We start from the raw sequence: 17925 nt of genomic DNA, 5'->3' as shown, positions 1-17925 counted from the left end.
TCATTATCTCTGGGCTATGGGATTGGTAATGGGGAGAATTTCATTTTCAACTCTGGTACGTTTCCAAAATGTCTTTTAAAAAAAATGTAGTACTTTGATATTGATGAGGTACAGTGTGGCTAGATAATAATGGGAAGGTAAATTCATGGAGACAGAAAGTAGAATAGTGGTTGCCAGGGCTTAGGAAGGGGAAATGAGAAATTGTTTAATGGGTATGGAGTTTTGCCAGATGAAAACATTTTGGAGATTGGTTGGACAGCAATATGAATATACTCAGCACTACTGAACTATACACTTTAAAATGGTTAAGATAGTAAATTTTATGTTATGTGTATTTTACCACAATTAAAAAAAAAGATAAAGGGATTTTTTTCAACATTTCAAGAGGCAGAATTTAATTCACCGTTGGAGTATAATCAAGATCCATATAAAAAGCCTTCCAAATATTTACTGACCACATATGGTCAGGCCCTGAGAAATCATGATCATCTGAAAATTTCAAACCTCATACTTTTCAGTGAAGGAAAAAGAGCTCGTGAAAATATCCATGGGTTTTTTCATGAAAATGCCTTTTGATATTGACCACAGTTACAGGATACAGAAAGAAAAAACCAAGAATTTGTTCCTTAACATTATTCTCCATCAAAATCCTGCAGTCAGTAAGTCAGATAAGCTCTGATATGCAAAACTTCATGTAAGCTTATTGTTATGAATACCCTACCAAGTAGATTTCTCAGCAAAGATTATATTGTCAGGGATAGAGAAGACTGAAGGTCATTTCATATAACAGAGAGGTCAATTCATCAAGAGACATAATAATCTTAGGTGTTTTTAAGGGTCATGTGCCTATTCCCGATACTCTAATTGAGAGTCTCCAACAAAGCCACCTGGTTGGAAGGTGGGGCAGGAGCAGGTCTTGCAAAGTAGGCACAAAGGTGCTTGGTTGGACCAGTCCAAGGATATGTACAGAGACATCATACAGAATATTTGGCATCAAGATGTTCTGGGAAGTCCAGGGGATGCCTTAAACAAATCTATCCAACAGCACCTTTCCTTCCTGCTCTCAAGGGTGTATGTTATTGGCATTTGTGGAAGAGTAGAAGCTATCAATTATACCTCTGAAATAGATATATTTATTTATTTGTTTTTTCAGGGACAAGTCAAATTATTTTGTAATAGGTGAAGCATTGCTGATTAATGATGCAGCACATTTGATAAAGCTAACAGGTTTTTAAAAATATCTTTTTGTTTATTTATTCATTTATTATAACAATAGACAATATGCTTTCTACTACTAAAGGGAAGTGACCTTTTGCAGAGTAGAGCTTTTTAATACTTGATCATTTCACATCTCTGCTACTCTAAATCTATAGCTTCTAGGTTTGGTTTAGCATAGCACAATGAAGGGAATACCTGAGTGGATAGGGAAACAGCTTGTTATATGGATTCGATTTCCTCTTTATCTGATGATGATTGCGCAACTTTATTTCTATGTTAATTTCTATGCCTTTACCATGGTTTCACATACATTATCTCTTTATAATTTAATTCAAAAGGTTTTGCCCCTTCAGATTGAGGAGGCACTGTGCTTACCCTGTGGGGACCTGGTGGACAGGGTGCCACTGTACATTCAATGTGATTCGTCTCATTGGTGGGGGGATTTGGTACACACACAAACAGGGTATGATAAGGAAATCATCTGCATTACCCTTTTGAAATTCTACTTTGCAGGAATGATTTGGAATCAGATTCATATTTATTTGAGGGTTTAATGGATCCCCTGGGAAAAATTATAAGGAGACATTTGGAACTGGGGGCTGGACATGGAAACATTGGCTTTCTTCTACAAATACTTTCTGAGTCTCTCCTTCTCTTCTTTATAAATAACTGTTCTTGTTCCAAAATAGACTTACTATTTGCCCTTGAAAAAAAAAAAACTTGCCAGGAAAGCCTGATTTGCTCAAATGTTTTGTTTAGAAAAAAAATTGTCTAGAAAATTGTTCCAGCCTGTGTCATTTCCGTCCTTTCTAAATGATAATAAGTTTTTGGCAAAACCTCTTTTTTACTACTTTACCTGCTGTCTTTGCATTATCACATAACTGTTTTCAGGCTTGTGTATCTTTTATCCCCCCCCTAACTTCAGGGAAGCAGGTAGATTTTAGTCTCTTGGAGTATCCTTCAATGCTTAGCATGTCACTCTGTAGATAATAAATATGCAACAAGCATTTGCCAAATGAACAGATAAGTTGATGAATTAAGGACTGCTAAAAGCTTGACGATTTGAGTTTATCTGTAAACCTTTTCAATTTATTGTGTCTTATATTGTGATTTGTTTTATAATAATGCAACACACACACACAGGCATCTCATATTTAAGCATGTATAAATGATGAGAAAAAGAAGGACAAACTTCTTGAACTAAGAAGAGATGGTCTCCAAAGTTAAAAATGTGAGATTGTGAAGTGTGTTTGGGAACAAGGGTGGAAAAAAAGAAAGGGAAGATTTTTAGAGAAACTGGTGATCAGCAGGCATGACACTTGGATGAGGGTAAGGGGCCCACGTTAGCTCGCTAAGATGTGCATTTCACTGGATTCCACAAATAAAAAGAAACCATTTGGTAGCTTCAGCACAGAAGTCTCTTTGTCTTATGTCTAGGGACAGGCTGTGCAGGACTGGTATGGTGACTCAGTAATACCATCAGAGTTCCAGCATTTTCCATCTTTGCATTTTCCTATGCTGAAAATATAAGCCTTCATCCTCATACATCTCATCTTGGGGTTTTAATATGATTGCCACTCCTCCAGGCCTCCCTTCAGATTCTAGGCCAAAATAAGGAGGGATGTGTCTGGACAGGGAAGAACTGTTCACCAGGGGCAAGGGGATTTGCCTTTCTATTCAGGAAGGGATGGCCCTGGGGACTTCTGCCTATATCTCCTTGGTCACAACCGTGCCATATGACCGTTCCTAGAGGCTAGGAAAACTGGGAAACTAAATATTTTCAGTTGCCCTGAACAAAAGCAAGCTACTCAGTAAGAATAAGTGTGGGGATGAAAGCTGGGTAAGCAGCCACCCTCTGCCACAGCTCAGTTGGATGACTGGAGCAATCTGACTGAAGACGCTGATAACTGGGATTTACCCATGACCAGCCAAGGCTAGAAGAGAGATACTCTAGAGAGATTTTCATGGCTGGGAGGCCCTTTGAGAATTACGGATCAGCACTTCTGGGCAATGCTGTGGTCTAGCCTGGTCTGGCCTTGAGAATGACACTTAGACACCCAGTGAAAAGGACCTTGATTCCTTGCTTTCCAGAAAAACTCATAAAGAATGTTCTTGCATTAAGTGATAACAGAAGCAACTGCAGAACTAGGAAACAACATGGAAAGTTTCCACAGAGGCCTGATTTCCATTAATTTATAGTATCATAAGAGTTTAAAGATCGAAGAGACCTGAGAGATCGTTGCAATCTAATCCTTCATTCAATAGGGAGAAAATGAAGGCATATTAATGTAATAAGACTTGTCTAAAATAATCCAGCATGCACCAGACCTCAGCCTAGATAATCTAAACACTTTAACTCTCAATTTAGAACTGTCTTCCCTTCAGTGGTTCTCATATGGGAAGCATCAAAGCCACGTGGGTGCACTGGCTAAAATGCAGATTCCTAGGCTCAGCACTCAATGTATTGGATCCAATCTCCAGGTAGGGCCACTGGAAATCTGAATGTTGAACTGGCACCCCCATATTGTTCTTCTGGAGAATCACTTGTATCTTTCTAAATTCCTACCTTCAGGAATTTCTTCCCTGAGATTTCTTCCACATGCTTGTTAAGTTGCTTTGATCTCTCGATGGGTATTGGTAGGGTGTCGGGCCAAAAGTCCAGCATGAGGGAAATGAAGAAAGGCAAATGTGTCTGAGAGCTAGTATCTCAAAGCTATAAGCTGCAGAGTAGACATACTTGTTCTTTGGCTAGTAACTGTGGAGATTTACCATTGAGGAATGCTAAATAATAATCTGGGGTGACTCAGCCTATTTCACTAACACCTACCTCAAAATGATAAATAATTACAGTTCTTAATAGCACTCCATATGATCCATTGACAATCAAACTTTTCAGGAAGGAACCAAAGCAGTACATACTTTAGCTTGATTCATGGACCTTTTCATTAAAGGAGGTGAGACACAGTACTTTATGTATAGGACATATAAGACGGTGAAGAGGAATTTAGTTTCTCAGCCTGCCATCCTGGTAAAAGTGATTTTAAGGTTTTTTTCTCTCTGAGCTGTAATGTTTCCAACTCTAAATTTCCATATAAGTTGTTTGTTTATTCCCCCATTAATATTCTCCTTTATTACTTTCTGTGTAGATAAATGCTAGCAGGTGTCAAGATTGCTTTGAGGCCTGGTACTTACAAGGTAATTGGAAGAACTTGCACCTTGAGAGAAAGTACAATTCCTTTAATTGAGAAATTAAACTAATGGACTCCTATCTCATTTGTCTGGTGTAATGGGTCCCTAAAACCAGCTGATCAGAATGCTCTGGGAAGCTTTTAACATATTTTTCACTGCTGATTAATTTCAATCACAAAAGTAGCTCATGTTTTTGGTTAAAATAATTCAAAAAGTCCAGAAGAGTAAAAAGTAGAAAGTGAATCTCCTCTCTTCCTTTTTGCTCCTAGAATAACCCCACTGTTAATATATTATTATGTATTGGTGTAGATAAAATGAAAGTTCCTGTGGCCAGGATTCTCACCTGGCCATGGTTGACTAGCTCACTACACACATGTGGGCAATACATTGCTATTGACTCTATATAAAGAGCTCTGCCCAGTGCTCTGGGCGACATGGTGGTACGGCTGCAAGGCTGCAGGAGAGCAGAGCAGAGGCTGGAGTGGTGGCAGCCCCAAGGACAGAGGCCTGGAGAATGGCTGTGCGGGCAGAGAGGCCCAGAGGCAGAGACTGGCTTGCTGCATGTAGACTCGCTCTGAGTGAGCGGGATTTTAGTAATTGACCTGCCACTGTGGAAATAAAATTGGGTATAACCCTTTCACACTAAGAACATTTTACTGTCATTTTCTTTGGTTACATTGAATCCATAGTGAACTTGCTGGGGGCGGAAACCCATTGGCAAAACAGTTGGCTTCCAAAAACTTTTATACATAGTATGATCATATATATACTTACATCTTTTTTCCACAGATGTGATTAATTGATATCTACTGTTCTGTAATTTGCTTTTCCAAGCCACTGTCCCTTAGACATATTTTAGGCTGCATATGCAGCTATACTTTAGTCTTTCTAATGGACTTTTCCATTAAAATGATTCTGATGCATTAGATCAGATGAAGTCCAGGGATTTGTGCTTTTTAAAGAAGCCCTTCCATTATTTCTGATAAAAGCTAGCCCATGAACTGGCTTTTAGAAACCGCTGTCTTAACTCATGTGGCAAAAACATGTTTGAAGATGCATCATTTCCATGTTAGGCTGAAACTTTTTCTCTTTAGGATTAGAAACTATGTTTTCTTTCCCATTGCCTAATGTGAATGAGAAATACAATATACAATTGCTTGCAAAGAGATTTAAAAAAAAAAGACAATAAAATTCTCCTGTACATAGAAGGAAGAAAAGTTTCCTTGGCAACTGGTGGCAAATATGGAAAATAATAGGTGGAATTTATCATAAGAATAAGGCAGTGTTTCTACTGAGAGAGTGTCAGAGTGAAACCATCTAAACATGCTCCTTACAGGTCTGCATGCAGAGCCCAGAATAAACATCTGATGTTCACAGATAAACAGATGTATAATGGTAGAGTAATGAGAATTAAATGCTCCCCCTTTAAGGCTAAAAGTATTTCTCTTCTATTAAAATCACCTTCACCTGGAACTTGATCCTAGTGAATTGCCTAAATTTTTTCCTGCCAAGGGATAAAGACTTAATTTTTGAAAAATGCTATTCAGAGCTATGGGTGGAGGTTTTGTACAGTCTTCTAGGAAACAATTACAAGCCAATAAGCCTGCCAAGATGTTGCTCTGGGGCTCCCCTGCAGTAGCACCTTGTCATCCACCAGCAGTGAAAGGTGCTTTCCTGCAGATGAATCTTGGCTGGTCAAACAAGGCTTGCCAAGAACACTAATTAAAGTAATGTAAGTTAGCGTCCATTTTCTCCCTTAGGAAAGATTATGAATGTTATGTGGGAGAGAACTTGAGGCTCTTGGGTCCTTAGCATAGAGGAAGGGACAACCTGCCCTATCAACTGGAGCATCTCCCCAGTTGATGACAAATAGCAGAAATGATGAGCTTCCAGACATGAAGATCAAGCTTTATTTTAACCACATTATATTTTCCAAAATGAAAAAAAAAAAACCTCAAAAGATCTTTTAAGCACATTTTTTTTTTTGGCCATATACATACAGGAACAACTGGAATAGAAGCTGAGCACTATCGGAGAACATTCTTGGAGATTCTAATTTGGGTTTTATCAGCCATGGGAAATAACCACTTTAAGAGGTCAAACTACACATGAATATAAGTTATGGTTATGATAACTATGGAAGAACTGTGTATTTTAGTTTGTGCTTCTAGGTCGGTTTTGTGAAGAAACATTTATTCATTAATATATTTATTAATTTAGTCACTATATCAATTATATTCCTTTGGTTATAGTTAGAAACCAGTCAGGTTAACGGAAGAAAAATGGAATATACTGAAAGAAAACTGTATAGCTTTACAGAATCAAAGGAGGAATTTGTCATAGTTAAATAAAATAATGGCAATATAGGCAAAATCAAATAAACATTTTTTAAAAGCTCAAAGTATTCCCGTCTATCAAAATCATCTTTACCTTGAACTTGGTTCCTGGCAAATCACTTTAACTATTTTAGTTAACAGGAGGCTTCAGGAAAATAAATAAATAAAAATAACCAAGGAAGCTCTGAGGATTCCATGAACAGGCTCTTGGGGCATTTCATCAGGATGATGGAGCTTCAAGTGCTTCCTACCCTTGTGTCACTCTGCTCAACATTCAGAGTCCTGGGGGACAGCTGGACTGGCCCAGCGGGACACAGCCCACTCCTCAACCGGTCCCTCTGTTTGGTGAACCACCATGGCTCACAGTCCCATCAGGAACAAACTGAGTGGGAGATGGAGAGTTACACAAAGGAAAGTCAGGTTCTGTGACAAGAAGAAGGGGGAAGAAATGCTGGGCAGGCCAAAATCAGAGCAGTTCCCTGCTCTCACCCAGGACCTCGATTAGGCTGATTTCCATGGCGAGGAGCAATGCCTAACAGTGTCATCAGCAATGGAGATTTTACTTGTCTCACCAACTACAAGAAGTCCAGAGGTAGGTGGTATCAAAAGAGACTCAACAAATACTCATGGTAAGTAGAGAGACTGTGGAAGGATAGGAGGTAGGCCATGAACGGGGGAAGTGGGAACAGCTAGAAAGAGCAGGGCAGATGGAGTCGAACAGGAGAATTTATTTCTGTAATTAGGGGAGAGCTTCGCATTCTTAAAGCCAGAGAAGAGGTAAAAACAGATGCTCCTCCTGGGAGAGGGGCAAGTGCTAAGAATGAGATGTTTTTCTGCAGCATGGGGTGGAGTCTAAGGCACAGGTGGAGAGCGACCTATTTGCAGAAAAAGCGGATATAGGTGCTTTCATATGTGGTATGGGGTTGATAACGCCATCTCAGTTTTTGATGAGCATGACTACATTGTATGACTACCCCAGCAGCCCAACCGTGGTGACATGCAAATAAGAAAAAAAGGTTGTTGATTTTAGATGCCCTTCTTCTGCATTTGCAGCCATCGGCTTTCTTCTGCTAGGTGTTGCTCCTTCCCAGTGACATCGGGGCAGCACTTCTCAGCACCATCCAGTGGGCCATCTGAGGGCCAACACTCCACTTCTAACTGCAGGGCTGGAACTCATCTCATGTATGTCCCTGGCAAGCCATGGGGAATGAGTATTTCTTTCTGTGCCAAAAAGAGAGAATTACTTCCAACTTCTTGTGCAGGGAAATCCTGGTCATGGTCTCTAAGTAACTGCTGATAGGAACTCGCTGGATGGCAGGAGAAGCTCAAATACCAGGACACGGTGTTTTATGGGGACTTGGGATGCCAAAGGTGCTATTTCTTCCAAGTCCTTTTTTCTCACTGGCTATACATTTCAAAGCAAGTGCTCGGGACACTGAGAGGAGAGAGTCAGGACGCTCTGCTTGGTTTTCCCCGTGCAAAACTGCTGTGAACTCTGATTTGGTTGATTGACTCCTTCCTCAACAAGTCCTCCTATACTGACTCCATGATTCAGTGAATATCTGCTCAGCATTCATCAGAGAAATAATAGCTCAAGTTTATCAATTTTTTATCATGTGTATGCCTAAGCTCTGGGACTATAAAGTCTAATAAAACCTTGAGCTTGGGGAATTTTTAGTGCAGTGAGGGGGTGAGTGAGAGAAACAAGACCTAAAGATACAGTGTGGCAAAAAGCATGCCTAGGGTAAAGAGGGAGGAGGGATTATTTCTTCCCGGGAAGACAGGGGAAGACTTTCCAAGGAAGTGACCCTGGATGGGCCTTGCAGGTTGAGTATGATGGTGCTGGATGGAAGATGGCCTAGAGGGAGGAAGGCATGCCTCCCAGGGGCACCTGAGTGAGCAAAGGTGGGGTGGTGACAGCCCGAGAGGGAGCCCAGAACACAGTGTCCGTAAAGAGGAGTGGCTGGAGATGGGGCAGGCTCAGATAGGAAAAAGGCTTTGAATGCCCACTAGAGAGCTTAGCTTTTGTCTTCTTGGCAGTGGGGGGCCCAGATGGGATGTAAAGGAGGGAATGATGTGATGAGGTGTGTTGGGGTGGAAAGAACCCTTAGCAGCAATGTGGGTGAGGCTGCTTCTCCCCCTGGGATGCCCCATTGTCTTTTCTTTCTGGCCAGCACCATTCATATTCAAAGATTCAGTTCAAGTGTCACCTCCTCTAGGGAGCCCTCCCTGATCTCCCCACTCTGGGAAGCCACAGAATCCATGTACTGTAGCACCTACAGCATCCTTTTGTACATTTGTTTCCTGGCTAGCTTTGGGGGAGCTGAGGACTGGCCTCCTGTCTTTGCATCTCTGTGTGGTCAGCACCTGGCACAGTCCCCAGCATTTGAGAGCTACTCACTAGAAATGTTTATTGTGAAATGATGAGAATGAACATCCTCTGTCTTTATATTTTCTGAAGCTGTACATATATAGTGAGTACTATCAATTGAATACTTACTCTTTGTGAGGCACTTTATGATCTCATTTAATTCCCACACAAAATGACTTGATGACAGTAAAAGCATTTCTACAAGTACTGCCTCTGAGCCCTCTTACATGGCTCTGACCATGTGCTAGACACTGAACTGAGCCTCATTTAATTCTCACAGCAACCTTCTGATGTAGGTACGATTATTTCCCCTTTTTTACAAATAAGGAAGCTGAGACTGAGAGAGATTAAGCAACTTGCTAGTAAGTGGTGAATCAGGATTTGGACCCAGGCATTCTGGCTCTAGAGGTCTGTGTTCCATGTGCCATCCTTCATTTAGATATGTCCATACCATAGGTTTGAAGAGGTTAGGGGCATTGGTTATTCAGTTATAAGTGTTAGGAATTGACCCTGTACCCATCTAGATCCAAACTTGTAAAGGCTTCGATTTCCTGCTCTGTTCCATGGTAAACATGATATGAGTGTTCACCAGGGTTATCACCAAGACACTCAGAAAGGTGCCTTTCTACAGAATTAAAGCATCATAGGGAGAAATCTGATTCATGGTGGGGTGAGAAGCAGCCGTGTAGAGGGGGCTGGAGAAACTCAATGTGGGTGGAGGAGAGACATTGGGATTCAGAATGCAGCCTCAGTCTAGGAAACTTCCAGCCTGAGACACATCTGAAATCCCATTCTAAGATCTTCAAGTCATAAAATGCTGTAGTAGCTTAATAATTTTTTCATCTGTTGAAGCATTTGAAATGAAAAAAATGATGTCCTCATTATCTCTCTAAATCCTGGCATATTTTCTCTACTAAAAGGGTCTGAATTTGGAGATCATTTCCTTTAGAAATTCTTTCGAGTCCGGACTTAGGAGTTCAAATTCCATGTGCTTTAGCTAACGATTAAATGTCTCCTTTGCACCTTCCAGTTCCCTCCGTTTTTTCCCAGCAATTTAATCTTAACCATTCCTGTATATTGTTTAGTTAGTCATGGCAACAAGGCCATGTGATAGGACAATTAGCAACTTAGACACGATTTTGACAGTCTGGCTGTGTTAGCTAGATTTTTGAGAATCTAGCATAAAGGTTTGACTGATCTCCATGAATTGCCAACACACTTGGAAATGATGGTGTTGTAACTAGAGAAAAGGTTTCCTTAGCATGTTAGAATATATTATTGGGGCTTTGAAATACATTTGTAAGGCATTCTCACCATAAGTGATGAGAATGCAGCTCATCTGGCTTCATTCAAAGCAGTGTATGAAAAAAACCAATGCAGGAGAGAGGAATTCTGTTGGAAGGAAAGGGCTCTGCAGGAGAAATGTGGATTTCAGAGTTTCAGTATCAAGCTTCCTTTTGTTTTCCCATGTAGAGAAATGAATATGTAATGGTGAAAATCCCATTTTAAAAAACTGAACTTATAAAATGACAGTCTGTTGTAGTGATATCATATATATGCATCTAAACAGTCACTTTCAGTTTTTCGTAAGGTTTGATTGTGTTTTATAATTGAAAATATGTAATTTTAAATGTAATTCAAGTGAAAGGGCATAAACAATACAATTTCAAATTTGTAGATAAATATGTAACATTGAAAGTCTTCTTGAGTGTTTTGTAAGCCATCAAAGATCATTCAACCATGGTTCAAATATTCTGAAATGATACGTAAAAAATATACTTCAACAACAAAAACACATTCTGGCAGATTATTGCCTCCTCATAGCTTGAATTCTAGTTTGATCTCTCCTCAGTTAATCAGGGCAAGCTTGACCACTCTACACAGATTAATAGATGTATTTCATATCCTGAATGTTTAGATGCCCAAGAAAAATGCTCACAGTTCCCTGAAGGAAATGAAGGTATTTTCTTAATAGCTTGCTTCAGAGAAAAGGGCATGACATTACTTATTTTATACGTACATTAAACTCTCATCATGGTGCTGGTTAGGCACCAAGCAACAGGTTTGTCTCTTGCCTGCTGTAATTTTTTCCTTGTTTCTCCTCATTTTTGTAAATAACCACTGGCTCTGAATAAAACCTTTAATTTTAGATCTCAGTTGCACTAATTTAGTCTATAAGTTCACAGAAGCACAAAACAATGTACAAGACTTCATAATATAAAAATACTGTGGAATAGCCCCAAATTTAAAATACATATCATCTCCATGTATATGAAATAACCAGAATAGGTAAGTCCTTAGAGACAGAAAGCAGATTGGTGGTTACCAGGGGCTGAGAATGAAGGTGGGGAGGCAGAGGGACTGCTTACTGGTGCAAGGTTTCCTTTTGGGGTGAAGATGGTCTAGAACTAGATAGTGGTGATGGTTGTGTAATATCATGAATACTAAATGCCACTGAATTGTATAGTTTAAAATGGTTTATTTATGTTATGTGAATTTTACATCAGTTTAATAAAAATGTAATGACATCAAATTGTGAGGGCTGGCAGTGATGCTTTGATGCTTGGTGAGGGAAAAGGATGCTTCATGAGGTGAAGATTGAAGTCACATGCCTATTTTTGGCCTCTGTCCTACCCCCTCCCTTTAAAAATGGCAAACTTACTAGAGGTCAGCCTAGAGGAAAGGAAGCAGACACACTGTGTGAGCTCTAAAGTGGGTCCCCACCCAATGCTTGACAGCAGGGCACTGGACAACATTTCCTAGGACCCCTTCTTACTCTGAAATCCTAGAATTTGCTCAGCACACTTTTCTCTCTGCTCTCTGAGCCCTGATCGTCCTTGGTTCCAAGCCCTGAGTCTTGGTGCCCTGAGGTGGCCATACCTGATTGAAACATGAGCCAAGAAACTTTAAGAGCTCAGTTCCTTCCTGCCCTCAGTTGTCACCTGAAATGTCACCATCACCATCTAAGTTGCTTCTCCATTTGTGTTTTTAATTTCAACCTGTTGTATGACTAAATATCTTCATTGCACTTACCCTAACTGTGGTTTGGTCTGTCTCTCTAGTAGGTCAGCTCTGTGGTGGCATGGGAGGATGCCGTCACACATGTTTCTGGGTCCATGCTTTGGTCAAAACCTGAGTGAGGTGCTGGAGAAACACCAGTGAAGCCAAACTCTCTCAGGCCTGATCTCTGTGTTCATGAATAGATAGTCTAGTGGGAAAGACAGAGGTTAAGCTAAGAATCACCTAGAACCCAAAGCTGCAACTCTGACAACTGCTTTGGGGACCAAGAAGCCTGTAATAGGGAAATATAACCTTGTTGGGGAGGTGAGACAAGGCTTCTCTGAAGAAGTAACACCTGAGTAAAGCTTGAAGGCCAAGCAGGAATTATTTGGGTAAAGAGGAGAGAGAAGAGCATTGTTGGAACAGCTGGTGCAAAGGCCCAGGGGTGGGAGGGACACAAGGAGTAAGGGAAACCAAAGCAGCAATGAAAGGGGTGGAGAAGGAGGAGAGGTGGATGGACATCAGTCTGAGCAGGGTCTTGCAGGCCCAACTTAGGACTTTTTTCTTTATCATAAGAGTAATGGCAAGCTGTACAGGATTCTAAAGAAAATGGGAGGGGCAATTTGATCAGATTTACATTCTGAAAAGGCACTCTTTAGTGCAAGGAATGGAAAGAAAGGGGAGAGGGGCTTGATGCCTGATCCAGGTCTGTTCTTCCCTCCTTTCCTCTTAGTACCTGTAATCTGGATGGAGAGATGCGGCGGAGCAAGCCTGACCAACCAAACTGCCTCTTGTCCTCAATGACTGCTGCATAATGAGCACAACGTGGAAAGCTGGCTCAGAGTGATTATTGAGAACTTAGCAGAAATTACCAGAAAAGATGCCTGGGCTTTCTCTTTGGCCTTGAACTTGAGCACACATGAGAAGCTGCTGTAACTATCTTGCCACCATGATATGTAGGGTCTTATGTTCCCAGGGGTCTCCAAGTGGGACCTGGGAATGAAGGCCAGCTGGGAGATGGTGCAAAGCAGAATCCCTATGACTTTCAGTGTCTTGTCAAAACACAGTTGAGCTGTTCTTGCTTATGTTCTTGTCAGTTCCCTGAGTCCATGCTTTCCTGTTTTGCTTTTGCCAAATCCCACCCAAAGAGTGACAGGGTCGGTGGGCGTAGGGAGCATGGCAGTGGTCTCCACCTGGGCGTGCTCCCTAGTGACAGGGTTGGCGGGTATAGGGAGCATGGCAGTGGTCTCCATCTGGGCATGCCCACCTACTGACAGGGTTGGTGGGCATGGGGCGCATGGCGGTGGTCCCCACCTGGGCGTGCCCCCTAGTGACAGGGTTGGCAGGCGTAGGGAGCACGGCAGTGGTCTCCACCTGGGTGTGCCCATCTGCTGCATTAGGACTGTGGAGGAGATGGCGATTCCTGCTTCCACTACTGCCAAGCAGAGGGACAGCAGGAGAGAAATGCCTCCCCTGGCCTGGGAAGATTTACTTTTGGGTGCCTGGTAATTGAATCTGTAGGACAGGTTCTATGCATTTACCCTTCTCTATGCTGAAAAATTCCTGTATGTGTGCCGTCATCTAAGTTTCCTAGTAAGCTCCTTCTGGAAGCTCAGGTCTGCTGTTGGCTCATGTGAAGGGCAGGGGAAGGAAGCAGGGGACCAGAGAGGTCAGAATGCCCTGGAAGCTGTGAGGCAGAGGAGAGGGGCCTGGTAGCTACTGAGGCCAGGTGTCAGCTCCAGGGAGATGTGTCTGTGGCCTGGTGCCAGGGAAAGGAAATGATCACCCTTCTGCTAAGGACTTTCCAGGCATGCCTCCCCAGCCAGCAGCTGTGGGCCCCTCAGCAAACTCTAGGTTTTCAGAGCCCAAACTGTCACCCAAATCCGATGGTTATTTGAAGCCTGAAGGTTGGCACCCCTTATTCTCCCACAGGAGGAATCATGTTCACAAGGGAGAGGGATGGTCAGAGAGATGCCGTCACTCCAGTTTGTCTTTCAGGACGAAAGAGGCAGCACAGTATCATTGAAAGAGTTGGACGAGAAATGAGAAGCCGTGGGTTCAAGTTCTTGCTCTGAGCTCTGGTAACTAACAGAGCGTCGGAGAGCTAGGCCTCTTTGCTCTGTTGCCTCACTCTCAAATGAGAGCACTGCGTTCAGTGTTCTTAAAGGCTAAACGTGTTGCAATGGAGCACTGCCTTTTAAAACTCCTCAGAAAAAGAGACTCCTCTCAAGTTTTGGGGAAATCTCCTGCTGTTTAAGCAAGTCTCCCCATTCCTCTCTCAGCTGGAGGGAGACAAGCTTCTTTCTCTCCCTGACCCTACATTACATTTGACCTTGGATTTTCCTTCCGGATCTTTGAATCTTGGCAGGGTGGCACACAGCTAAGTGGGAGGTGTGGTGGTGGGGTGGTGGGTTTGTGACAGCAGCTGGGGTGGGTAGAGGCCGTGGTGATCATAGTGGCACTGGGGGACAGGTGTCCCTACAGCCCAGTCTCCCTTGCTTCCTGACGGCTCCCGGGTCTGGTTCCCAGCCTTCCTATGAAGACTGTGACCCATCCAACAGAATCTACCCATTAGGGCTTTTATGAGTATTAAGTGAGAGCATTCATGAAAAGTAGTAAGCATTGTACCTGACCCCTGGCAAGAGCTCAAAAATCTCATTCTTTATTGTTTTCAGAAAGATGATGTAACTTGTCTTGAAAAACCAGCCCTAGGATTAATAATGGTTGTTGGGCTGAACATGTTTGTCTAATGATTCTGTTTCTCTTCTCCTCACTCCCCTCCATTTATGATCACACAAAGACATTTTACCTGCTCTCACAGTGCAGTAAGGAAATAAAAAATGTAGGATACCATCTCTGACCTCAAGGAGCTAATAGTTTAATTGAATTGAAAAGATAGGACATATATATGCAATGCTGCCTTTAAAAAATGTCATTTATGGGCTGAAAAAGTAGCACGTGCCATAAGAAAAAGTTTTGAAACATGTTGACATATTCAACATGGAGAATGATGGGGAGTTCCAATATATTTCAAATCATTAGTTTCATAGTGTGAACTCTCTCCAAGGCAAATTAAAATTGAAAGTAAAATATTAATGCATTGTAGAAAGAAATTCATTTGGAAACAAATAGTTCTCAATGATTCACGGATTAATAGGTAATAGAAGTTACAAAGTATTTATAACTGAACAACAGTCACAAAATATCCAAACTTTTGGGATGCATCATAGCAATACTGAGAAGAAAGAAAGACTTAAAAATGAGTTTGGCATTTAACTCAAGAGGTTATAAAAATAACAGAGTAAATGCAAAGAAATTAGAAAGAAGAAAATAATGATGGGCTGGCAATAAATGCATTTAAAATGAAACAGAAAATTGATGATCAAAAAAATTAAAAGTGACTCTGAAAACTCAAAAAAAAAAAGTAGTTCTAGAGCAGGACTAATCAAGATGACAAGGTTCAAATAAACACTATGGGAAGGCAAAAAGGGCAAATCCACAGATGTAATAGAGATTAAAATCACCACAAGGAAAGGCTACATCAATGTTATGCAATAACATTTCAAGATGTATACTGTAGTAGACACAGGTAGTAACTGTATCTGTGTTATGATACATTATGAAAGGCTGTGCCCTGTTTTGATATTACATGGTGTGTTGCCATAACACAATCGCAACATCTCAGTGGCTTAACAACACAAGTTTCCTTCCTGCTTGTGGTGCAGGCCCAGTGCTGGCACAGGTAGAGCCCTGGGTGATGTAGTGACTTAGGGATCTGGGCTGATGGAGGATGTAACACCTCCACGTGTGCTTCCAGGATCCTGGCAACCAGGGAATCTAGAACTCTCAATAAAGAGCTTCCTGTGCAGTTCTCTCAAGAGACAGCCCACTGTGAGGAATGAAGAACAACCCCCAGCTGTTGGCACCTTTGGGACCTGCTGCTGTGTTCAAGTCGAGGCTAAGAGCTCTCTGGACAGCCTTCAGCCCAGTGGAGTCACTAGGGTCTGGCCATCTCTGCCCAATGTGGGACTTCCCTTCCAGGCTGTCTGCCTTTGAAGTTCCCATTGGTCTTGGCCAGGACTTTCTCAGAGCTGCAACGTGAGCTTCTTCCTGCCCATTCTCTTTATCTGTCTTACTCCTTATTTCTCTCCATGGGTGTCAGACCAGCAATGCAGCCTGAAGGTTTTCCCTGCCTATTTCTGACCCCTCTCCCCTATAGCTTTCAGTCATTGCTCACATTAAATTTCTAACTCCTGACTCCCAGCAGACCAAAGCTCATAGAGCCTCTAAGTCTTGTTTCACTTTTACTCACATTTCATTGGTCAGAGCTAATCATATATCCCTGCTCATCTTCAATGGGGTAGGAAGCCTAAGCAGGAAGAAAATTAGATACTGGGGCACATTTATAATACCTAAACCAACTACTGATTGAACAGATACTAATTATCCCTCCCCCCTTTTTTTTGCCAACAGAGCTCAAATTTTGTTAAGGTGTCTATTCTGCACTTTCTATCATGACTTAGAGGTAAACTGTAATGTATCAGAGCCAATTATAACCCTCCTAGTTACTGTTCCCAGTGCTTGGATCAAGAAGGGGCAGAGGAAGTGTTGTGGGTACCTCCTGGCTTTAAAAAGGGACATGAAGGGAAGAAAAGTGCCCTTTTTGTTGCTGGGTATTGTGCATGGATGAGCTAGCCAGTGCTGAAGCAGCCATCTTTCAGCATGTCAATAGGGTGAAAGAGAAAAACAAATATAAAAACTCAGGCTGGGGAGTCCTTTATGGAAGAAAAACTGTGAAAATTTGAGACTTCCTTAGCTCCATTTCTCCTGCATCTTGCTTGCTTTTCCTTGTCAGACCAATTTCAGTCGCACACTTCTCTCTCCTTCACACCACATCAGTTCTTGTTTGAAGAATGAGAACAACAGCTAAACAGCATGATTTAACTGGAACAGAGAAAGAAGCTAAAATTGACCAGTCAGGAAATGAGACACACATTATGATTTTCTTTTGACTCATTGTTTTTGAAAACATCCAAATGCAATTAACTGCTGTCTATAAAAATAGATTCCTAAAAAGGAAAAAGGAGATACTCCACATTAGGGAGAAAAGTGACATTATGGAGGGCTTACTGTGTGCCTGACATTTTATTGGGAACTTTTCATACATGAAATACCCATCAAATGACTTGCATTGCCTTTTGAATAAAATCACAGCTCCTTATGAAGCCCATCACACCCAGTGTGGTCTGGCCTGCCTCTCTGACTCCCCTCTTCCATCTCTGCCCTAGCCTAGCCATCCTGGCCATTTGTTTGGTTTGTGAGACACACCCGTCATGTTTCTGCCTCTGGGGTGATTGCACTTGCCATTCTTTCTGCCTGGAATGCTCTTTCCTAGGTCTTCACATGTCTGATTTCTTCTCATCAATCAGACCTCAGCCACAATACCTGTTCTTCAGAGAGGACTTCCTTGACAATTCTACCTAAAATAGCACCTCTCCCTCTCCCTCTGGTCATTTATTCCTGTGCCTGCTTCATTTTGTTTCCATCCCAATTATTGTATCTGAAATTATCTTTCCGTTTGATTTTGGTCTCTTTCTTCCTAGTAGATTTCTCCTCTGTGCCTTGTTTACTGTCACACTCAAGCATTTAGAAAAGCAGCCGGCACAAAGGAGATGCTCAGCTGTGTTGGTGGAGAGAATGGACAGGTAAACACCCTACACCTTGTAAGGCAGAGTGCATATTACAAGGGTCCATGTCCTCCAATCTAAGACCACCAGGAGCATACCAGTAGCTGAAGAAGTTGGGCTTCTT

The sequence above is a fragment of the Manis pentadactyla genome, chromosome 10 (genome assembly GCF_030020395.1).
Source record: "Manis pentadactyla isolate mManPen7 chromosome 10, mManPen7.hap1, whole genome shotgun sequence".
NCBI classification, from domain to species: domain Eukaryota; kingdom Metazoa; phylum Chordata; class Mammalia; order Pholidota; family Manidae; genus Manis; species Manis pentadactyla.
Note: the sequence above shows the minus strand (reverse complement) of the source record.